Below are 10,808 nucleotides of genomic sequence, written 5' to 3'. Positions count from 1 at the left end.
AAGCAAACCAAAATTAAAGAATAATTCATTTTTCCTTCAAAGATTCAGTGTTAAGCAGATTGAATTTACACACACACACATACATATATGCATACACACACACAACGGTATCATCAGCCATGTGCTCAACTGGCCACATGTCACATTTTTATTCTGATCAGAGATGCATGAATAATGTTATATGTGAATTAACTAAGCAAAAGCATGCCATGTTATGAACACCATGTAGTTACATGTCTGAACTCAAAAATCCTACATATAACTAGAGCTAGGAATTTTATTGGCTAAGTGTGGACCCAAGACTGAATAAAAGCTTAAAATTTTAAAGAAAATAGATGTATATGATACAAATTCAGAGTAGGTTATAAGTACCACACCCCAAGCAGTGCTCTCTCTCCCTTTGGAAGAGGCATTAAGATATAAACAGGGGTAAACTGGCCTGGCTTCTCTCCCTAAAGGACCACCACGTATACCCCTGTTAGTTGCCCAGAGCCCCTGTAGCTTCTATACCCTTTTAAAAAGAATATTCTTGGTATTTTAGTAAACCTATGCGATTGTGATACACAATAAAGTTTGATAATCACTGCCTCAGTGTTCTCAACCTTAACCAAACATCAGAATCACCTGGAAAAGTAAAAAATATTAACGCCTGAATCTCATCCCAAAGATTCTGATTTAATTGATCTGGAGTATGGCCTGGGTATTGAGATTTATAAAAGCTCCTCGAGTGGTTTTATGCAGGTAACTTTGTGAATCACTACTCATGTCATTTCAAATTGCATAGCTGGAAAATCACAGTGTGCAGAGCCCCCTCTGTTCTGTTGCAGATGTTTAAATGAGCTTTGGTTAGTGAGAATTCTTCCTGGAGTCAAAAAGTATCGACCAAAATTACTATTTCCCAGAACTCATAGGAGTCATGCATCCCTTTTCATGCTTTCCTGAGTATTTCAGAGGGAAAACTGGGAAAATCCTCATGCATGTACTGCTCCCCTGCTGTGATTATAACCCAAAGGTCTTGAAGTGATACTAGACCTAGATTGTGAAGTAGTTTAATGGGTGGAAAGGGTAGTTTTCTTTATTCACTCATGCATTCATTTAGCAAATATTTATTGAACGTTAGCATTGTTTCAGAACTGTCTTTTAGGCAGTGGGGATAAAATGATGAACTAGACAGACGAGGACCCTGCCCCTATGGAGCTCATATCTATTCTAGTGAGCAAGACAGATAGTAAACTATAAACAAATTTATAATGAGATAATGATCAGTTACAATGGCTATAGAGGAAGTAAACAGAAAAATTTCTTACAACAAATTAACTTCCTGTCATGGCATTCTTGTAACCTCAGGACCAGTTTTAACTGACCCCATCTTATCAACAGAAAGTTAAAGCTGTTTTTCAGAAGCAAACCAAAGCGCAAGTAAGGTAGCCAGAACATACGCAGAGGAGAAAATCTTGACCTGAAATAACACCCAGAACCAATGATTTCCCCCCACGGAAACAAAGGACAGGGACGCAACCAGAATTTGAAAGTCGGATTCTTGTCAAAAGTGAAGGGTCCATTGTCTAGCAAGATCTGGTGTTAAAGCTCCTTTCCATGCCTTATCATAAATGTTTAAAGCCCTCTAAGTAAAATCTATCCCACCAGCACTTCCACGTACTAGCCTGTTCCCCCAACCTCTTAAATTTTACCCCAAGCCCTGGATCAGGGAGACAGATTTGAGGGCCTTGCCTCCTGTCTCCTTGCTGGTTGACCTTGCAATAAAGCGTTTTCTTTTCTCAAAAGCCAATGGCATAATTATTGGCTTTTTATGCGCAAAGGGCAAAGAATTCCCTTTTTGTGTGGTAACATTCTGAATTCACTCAGAAACCCAAGCCTCTCCATAGTAGACTTAGCAGTCCTCAAAAATGGAGAAGTTAAATAATCTGCATGAGGTCATGTAGAAAGTGATGAGAGTGGGATTTGAATGCTAGCAGTCTGGTTCTGAAGCCTACATTCTTTTTGTTTGTTTGTTTGTTTGTTTGTTTGTTTGTTTCTTTGCTGAGGAAGACTCACACTGAGCTAACATCTGTTGCCAATCTTCCTCTTTTTTTTTTCTTGAGGAAGATTAGCCCTGAGCTAACATCTGTGCCAATCTTCCTCTATTTTGTATGTGAGTTGCCACCACAGCATGGCTGATGAGTGGTGTAGGACTGCACCTACGATCCAAACCTGCAAACCTGGGCCACTGAAGTGGAGAACACTGAACTTAACCAGTATGCCATGGGGCTGGCCCCCTGAAGCCTACTTTCTTAGTCCCCTCAATCACTTCTTGGTCAAGGGTACCTTTCATCAATATGAAATATCCTTTTTGTCCCTTTTAACAATTTTTTTCCTTATATCTATTTTGTACTATACTTATCTTGTTATGCTTTCTTTTTCTGTTATAATTTTCCTGGTGATATCTTTTTTTTTTTTTAAGATTTTATTTTTTTCCTTTTTCTCCCCAAAGCCCCCCTGTACATAGTTGTATATTCTTCGTTGTAGGTCCTTCTAGTTGTGGCATGTGGGACACTACCTCAGCATGGTTTGATGAGCGGTGCCATGTCCACGCCCAGGATTCAAACCAACGAAACACTGGGCCGCCTGCAGCGGAGCGCGTGAACTTAGCCACTCGGCCACAGGGCCAGCCCCCTGGTGATATCTTTTGACAACCACTTATTTTCAACCTTCCTCTTCCGAGTTCCAACAAACCTTCCAAGTTTTGTTTTGCTCCTTTTTTTCCTTCATGGGTAGTTGGGAAGATATATATTTTCTTCTAGTATCCTGAGATTATGACAAAGGGCAGTAGAATTAATATCACCTTGGGCAAGATTATAAGTGTATATATTGTCTGCCCCACATGAATCCTTCTCTCTGATAAGGATGAAAAAGAATGCATTGGCCAGATCAATAGCCACATCACATATGTGAGGCTGTGTTAATCTCTTTAAGCAAGGATACCATTCATCTTTATATACGAGCATAGCAGCTACAAATCAGGCCACTACTTGGTTGATTTTATAGGATCTGTCTGATTTTTTGTAGGGCCTAGACTGCTGAATTCATGGAATTCAATGGAAAGAACAAAGAACTGCCAGCCCAGGATCAGTAGGTCATTAAAGGTGGCACTGATCTCTGCCTTTTCTCCTGAGATGAGATTTTATTTTTTCTATCTTGGTCAGAAGATTGGCAGTTTCAGAGGTTTCCACTTGGGCTTCACCACCATGACAGCTCTTAACCCAAAGCTAAGGAACCAATGTGGATGTTTTGCCAACCACTATTTTACCATTTTGTCCATTCCAATTATACATTCAAGGACTGAGAAAATGGCCATTGGATGGGTCCATGGATCCATGGATCCTCTGGGAGCCATAAATGGGCCCAGGATTCCACTTCTTGGATAATTCCCTTCCCCTAGAATGTAGTTACCCCAGTAAATAATCATAGTTTCCTTTGGGGAAAGGCCAAAGTAATCATTACTGCACTTGTCATGGTGTTTCAGGGTCCTTCTTCCAGGGAACCTGGCCTCTCCTCAGTCAGAGGGCTCTGGGTCTCAAAACTGGTTCAGGTCTGGAAACTGGGTGAGGCATCATTACTTTTTTAATTTGATTTGAGCAGCTTCAATAAGCCTCCTAGTCCATCCTCGATTTCTTCTAATTGTGTAAATTGATGATGTCCCTGCTGTGTATTTATTCACTTAGCCTCCAGGAACATCGCATATGTTACTCTGACCTCCTATCATCTCCATTTCTATCAAAGGTTCAGTTCCATAATGACGTCTTTTACGATCAGCCCTGTCCTATACAGGACAGCCACCACTGAGCTGCTAAGTGATTTTGGTGTCCCTCTCACCAGTGTATTCCATTTGCTTTAGTAAAAAGAATGTCTTTTGGGACCTTTCATAGAGCCTAGTCAGCTGGCAGGTGTTCCATCTTCACCTATCCATTCTAGCAATTTCACTGTCTAAGCTTTTCTATCCTTTCTTCTGCTGTCTTCCATAGCAATTCTGGTATTTCTACTTCGTATGGGCTATCAATTTCTGCAAGCTTCTAAGAGCTTCTGCAGGTTCTTTGTATCAACTCCTGCAGTCCTTGCCAAAATATTAAATCTTGCATCATGAGAAAGTTCTCCCATATTGATAAATTATCTCTTTTACAACTTAATATTTTGAATATGCTCTTCCAGCTCCTGATGCTACATATTGACTATGTCATACAGTTCCAGTGCTAGGCTCAGCCCTTCTGGACTAAGTTACATGATTTACCCCTAGTTATAATAGAGTGGCTAGGAAGAGAAGATTCTAAGGATCCTTAGGAGGACACGTGTCTTGCAAGATAGAGTCCTCTCATTTATCTTCACCTGAAGGTGGAGCACTAATTTTTGACAGGGAAGAGTCCAGAGATTTTGGAGGAATTTGGTGATTCAGGATTTTTAATAGCATCAATAAAAATACCCCCGTTCGAGTCCTGAATTTGGTAGTCACACTGTAGGGGCTTAGAATTGTACCTTAACCTGTACTCCTCTTATAATTAGGTCCTAGACCTAATCTTCAGCTTTTTCTGACCACAAGCTACAGGAGATACAAGTTTCTAAATGTTTCAAGGAGGTGCTATGGCTTACAAGCTTAACTTTTAGTGGTTATTAATCAACCTCAATCTTTCATTATCTTTCTCTAAAGCTTTGATTGAGTCTAGCAGCAGACATCCAATTCTGTTGTCCTTGTAATTACTATTCCCCCTTTATGTCTCAAATACTTAACACGTTAAATCTGCCAGTGCATTTTTTCCCAATGGTATGCCATCCCTGTTCATCACTGGAGAAATTTTTAACAATTACATCACTAGTACCTGTAAGGGGCTATTCAAACTCCACTTACCACCAGTGATGGGTCCTCATTGCCAGCCAGCTGGTGGGTGATCCCACTCCAAACTCCAATTTTACAGCCTATTTTTTTCTTTCCACTCCCAGCATCAAATGCTACAGGTCAGGTTTGCTGGGTGGTAGACCCTGAGATTTGCAGGCAAGAAATTCATTAGGGAGTGTTCTCAGAATTAACACCCATGTGGTGTGAAGAAAAGAGAATTGGGTATAGAGAGAAGTAGGGCTACAGTACAGTCACAACAAAGCCTTCAGCAGATCCCTCAGGGAACACTGAAGCTGGGACAGCCTTGTAAGTTGTTTCAAATTTGGGCCTTTATGCCAGTGTATCAATCAATCTCAAACTGGGACAAAGGGACATCATCTAGGACTTCACCCAAAGACAGTCTCCAGAGACACTAGGGAAAAAATGCTTCAGTCCCAAAGGGTGGAATGGGAATCTGGACAGTATACCAAAGCATCCACTTTAGATGTAAAATGGTACCTCATTTCTCTGGTTATTCCTAAGATAATGTAGCTTTTCATAAATTTATTGGCCAATTTGCAGTTTTGGTATCAAGGGTGTACATTGCCTCATGAAATGAGTTAAATAACTTTCTTTCTTTATCCACTGAACTAATTTTTAAGACAAAGACTCTCTGTACCTCAAAACTTTAGTAAAATTGGCTGGTTAACAAGTGTGGGCTTTTGGAGGGGTGTTGTTTTGTGGGGATTAATGACATTGTTCTGCTTTTAGGACCCTGACCCACTCACTTTTCCAGCTGTAACAGATACCTCTATTACTCACTGCTTTCCACTAGTGAAGGAGGAAAGAACGTCTGCACTACATTTAATTTACTACAACTACTCCCTAGTGTGCTACTCTTACTTTTTTATTATCATTATTATTCAGTCCTACCAGCATGCTGGCTCTGATCTGAAACCAAGGCTGACTTATCATATTGCATCATAAGCAAATAAGTTTTCAAGCTCATTAGAACAATTACTTGCCTTTGATGTGAAAGTTGTTTTCCCGAAACTAGACTGTAGGTTTGGATTAGTTGGCTCAGAGTAGGTGTTTTTATTGGCTCCTCGGGGAGGAGGGCAGCCTTTGCTCATAGTTAATTTTAGAGACCACATTAAGTCTGAGGATTAGTCCAGGGATTCACTTCTATTAGATTTGAGACTGAAGCTGAGGTGCAGAATTGAAGACTAGACCCAGAGGACTCCTGGGTGAGACACCATCTCTGCTTATCCCTGCCTCCCCAGCAACACAAGTTGATACATCTGCAAGTCATGACACATCCCCAAACAATGGGGGCATTAGAGGAACAGAGCATGTTATTAATTCTCAACCTGATTTATATATGTGTATATTCAAACAGAAATTACAAATACTAGAGAAATACACCTTTTCCTCCTTTGGGGCCTCAAACTATGTGACTTTTTGAAATTAAACAAAATTGAGATTTTTAATGAAATTTCTAAAATCTCTGCTAACTGCTTTGTGGATGACTGGTGAGTACCATCTGAATCTGTAGCTTGCTCCACCACTGAGAGGGGCCATCTGGCTGGTCAGGTTTCATTCAGGAATCAATATCAAGCTTGAAAATAATCTCCTACATTAGTAGCATTCTAAGCATATGTGCACACATTGACCAAGTGAGAGATAGAAAGGTTCTAGGAATAGTAGGGATTCAGGTTTCAAGCAAATAGAATCTGACTCATAAATAGTGAATCTAGAAGAACGTGAATGAGTCTAAAGAAGACATTTTTACTTTTTTTTTTTTTGGCACTGAGGAAAATTTGTCCTGAGCTAACATCAGTTGCAAATCTTCCTTTTGTTTTTTTTTTTGCTTGAGAAAGGTTAGACATGAGTAACATCTGTGCCAATCTTCCTCTACTTTATATGTGGGTCGCCACCACAGCATGGCCAGTGAGTGGTGTAGGTCCATGGCCAGGATCCGAATCTGCAAACCCAGGCTGCCAAAGCAGAGCATGCTGAGCTTAACCACTACACCACAGGGCCAGCCCCAAAGAAGACATTTTTAACCTCACGTAAAAAGATTGCCTTTGTAGAAATAACTCATGACCAAAAAGTTATAGTAAAATGCTTATAGTAAAATGCTTAAGAAAATTATCTACATTTTCAATTGCTGTCCTGTTTTATCATATTGCTTTTCTCATCTAAGTTCTATAATATTAAGGAGATGAGTATTTCAATTTTTGATGTATTTTCAAGTTACATACAAAGTATGTTTTAAGCTTGTGCATTTACAAATTAAGTACTTGGAGGAGAAGTATCCAAACATATAATAATAGTACAATAACAAATGCAACAGGAGTACAAAACACACACACAAAAGGAATTTAAAACTTAAAATTGGGCATGAGTAAGTACATGGACCAAAGCAAGAAGATCCTCTTATTCAACTACATGTGCTTGTGAATAAGGCAAAATAATTTTGAAAATAGATTGGAGACAATTAGAGAGCCTAGTATGTAACAAGAGCCTTGAAATATGCATTAGCTAATTAATGCTATGGTTCTAGATATTCAATTGGTCAATAAAGGACATTTTTCACATAAAGTCATGTTGAAAAGAACAGGAAAGAAAAGGATGTGAGGGTTCAGTCTAGCAATGGATGTTCTGCAATCTCTTTGAATGCCTCTCCCTACGGGAGGAGGACACACCTGGAGTACCAGTCAAATACCAACATCTTATTATCTTGTCATCCATTCATTCATTCATCTTTATTCACCTTATCATCATGCTTTAAGTCATATGAAGAGATTAACTGTGCCCCATGCCAGTTGTATTTTAATATCTTTTTAAATAGAAAGATCAAACAATGATGTGTCATCAGAATTCCTTCCACTGAACGCTTTTTTATAGACTACCCTTTTACCAGGACATTTTTATTCCTCAGAAATTAATTGCTAAAATTAGGCTTAAATATAAGGTAGAGTACTGTCAGAATGCATGCCTTTAGTGGTGTAATTTAAGGAAAGGAAGAGGGAAAAGAAGATTTAAAAATGACTTCTGGTGAGAAGATCCACAGGAGCAAATGACAATTTTTTAAAAATCATGCTCAATGCTGTTTGTACACACTAACAATATGTGAGTTATGTTTGCAGAACTAATAGCAAAAATGTGTGAAGGAAAGCTATTTACATGTAATCTCAATCCCTCTGATTATCCATTTTTTTCCTCAATGTCTGTTATTTTCTCATTTTTCTTGCAGAAGAAAAAAATTCAAGAACAAACAAAATGATTGGAGAACTTCAGTGCACCAGACCCAAGCACTTCCTCCATGGGTCCCAAAAAATCAAGAGCACCAAAGGTCTCTCTCTGTTTTTCTTAGCATTGAATGTCATCATCCTTGTATGGAAACAGGAGACAATCCTGATACTCCAACTTGGTTGGAATTTCCCTTATCCAAGCACATGTTAGTCTATGTGGGCGGCTGCCACCCCCTCAGGGTACTGCACGGTCCTTTCTTACAGAGGACAACCATTGTCATGATGGGTACCTTTACGCAGATTCATTTCTTACATGCTCCACTCACCAAGGATCATTGTCTCCTGTCTAGAGTATCCTATGGCCGATCTATGTTCATTGGTCCCCTTGTGAGCTACACACTCATGGTGTCTAAAGAAATTCTTAATAACCTGCTTGCCTGGGCTCCACTGAATTCAAGGACACCCAGAGGTAGTAGCCTTTCTGCTGCTGCTGGCCAACTGGACCATCATCCACCTCTTTTTTTTACACAGCCCCACAGTCTCTAGCTCTTGGCTGTTAGGGATTTTGCTCAAAAAAGTACCAGCTTTTTAATTAGTGTCTCTGTAAAGATCACCAGTGCTATTAGAACTGTATCCATCTCCCAGGCATCCAAACTGGCTTTGGTCCAAAGGATTCTTTCCTTTGAAGTTTCTTTAAGCTACATCTTCCGCCTCTCATTCCTGGGTCTTTCCAACTTTATTCTTTGAGGTTACGTAAAAAAACTGGCTCAAGTCTTGTCTAAACTTGAGCCAGGTAACCATGGCCATAAGCATGCTGAATCCTCTGTCACACACCTCAAGGCATTCCGAGGGAAGGAATTCCCCAGATACAGCACCAAAGAAAAAGACTGTTGAATGTGCATCAGAGGAAGGCAAGCCTTGCTGTTAATCATTAAGACAAACTAGAGCCCAATCTGTTTGGTGTCACCTGGCCTTGGAAACTGGGATAATATATTTGAATTCTAAAAATAATTACCAAATGCAGAAAACCAAAATGTTCTACATAAAACAAGAGTAAAAGTCCATATTAGAAAATTTGCTTGGTGGTTGTTAATCTATTGTTTTCTCAAATAAAAATTTTCTTCATGTCATTCCTTTTTTCTGTTATACTCTGTGGGCTCTATGAGTGGTAAATACAGAAGGCATTTATTTCTCAGATCACATAACACACCTTATTTATTTTGAGTTTATGTAGTAAATGCCAAAAATCCTGAGTTACTCTCATCTGCGGTCTTTTCTATCTGAAGGAAAATGTATATCAAGTTAATTGTAATTTCCAAGTACTATGTGAATCATTTTCTTGGAAAATAATTTTCTGTTGTGCACATTACTGAACAAATCCCTCAGGTCTATATGTCCAGGTCATTCAATCAGATACAATCAATCAAGCATTTGAATTGTGATATCCCCTGTGTAATCACAGCTCAGAGTGTCTCTTTTCTCAGATCATAAAGAGAAGAGACCTTCCTCAAGCCAGACAGCTAAGCTGTTTAATGGGAAGTCACAGCATAAGCATGGCTCACACAGACAAAGATAGTAAATGCCCAGAGTGAAAAATTCTTCCTTTGCTCTGAAGGTTGAACTTTTCCACTCAAAGGATGACACCAACATTTCTTCCAGGCCTGTTTAAATTTTGGTAGCATTAGAACAGAATTATACGTGGGTGTTCCTAGTTGCTTAACTTACTCCACCCTGTATTAATGTGGGAAAATTTCACCAAGGGAAATCTAAACATATAATTAAGCCTCAAACCAAGTGCAACAGCAGCACATCAGCTACTCCAGGGCAAACATGGTAACTCAGAGTACCTACCAACTCACGATGCAGTGAAAGAATCATTAAATCCATATGGGTTCCTTGCTGTGGTTGAACAAAGTATCAGTGATATTGAGTTATACTTCTGACACTTTTACTAGTCACCACCCTCAAGAGTTAACACTACCAAGATTCTTGCTCTTGGTAGAAAATGCTCTTTCTCAAAGAGTATCCCCAGCTGAAGGCATGAATTTTGTGTGTGTCTTCCTTTAATACAAGTCCCTCTTAAAAACTAGAATTACATCTTGCAATCCAGTGGATCCTTAAAGACACCTTCCTCTTCTTTAGAATCTCACTGGTGACTTTCTGACACTCCTAGGCTTGGAACTTCTCTTTCCCAGTTTTGCTGAGCAATGGAGTATAGAGTGTAAATATTGGCTCAAAAGTGTCATGGTCAGTTTTCCTCAGCTCTATGAGACCCACAGGGTCAGTTTCTCTCCTTATCTTCCTCCTGCTAGGCACTCTCCCAGACAAGATGCATGATGTCATCTGCTTTCTGCAAAAACAGCCTTTCGGAGACCTGGCTTTTTCCCCCCCAGATTTTCAATTTCTGTAACTGGCTTATTATGGTATGAGAATTCCATAGAAAGACCAATTCTTAGTAAAAAGTAGATTATCATTTGAAATGGAAGTAGACATGAAATGTGACATAACTGGCAGTAATTCAGCTGACTCTCTGCCTCTGTCCTTTACTCCAGCCCTCTTGGTCACTACTCAAGATGGGTGTACAGTCCTAACAACTCTGAAAATTGAAGTCCCATTGCTTATTGTCAAGGTATGGCATTTGCAAAATCCTGACTTCAATCAGCAAATCAAACTTACATTTCACTCCA

This window comes from Equus quagga, chromosome 14 (assembly GCF_021613505.1).
Source record: "Equus quagga isolate Etosha38 chromosome 14, UCLA_HA_Equagga_1.0, whole genome shotgun sequence".
NCBI lineage: Eukaryota > Metazoa > Chordata > Mammalia > Perissodactyla > Equidae > Equus > Equus quagga.
This window is presented reverse-complemented; position numbering follows the sequence as displayed.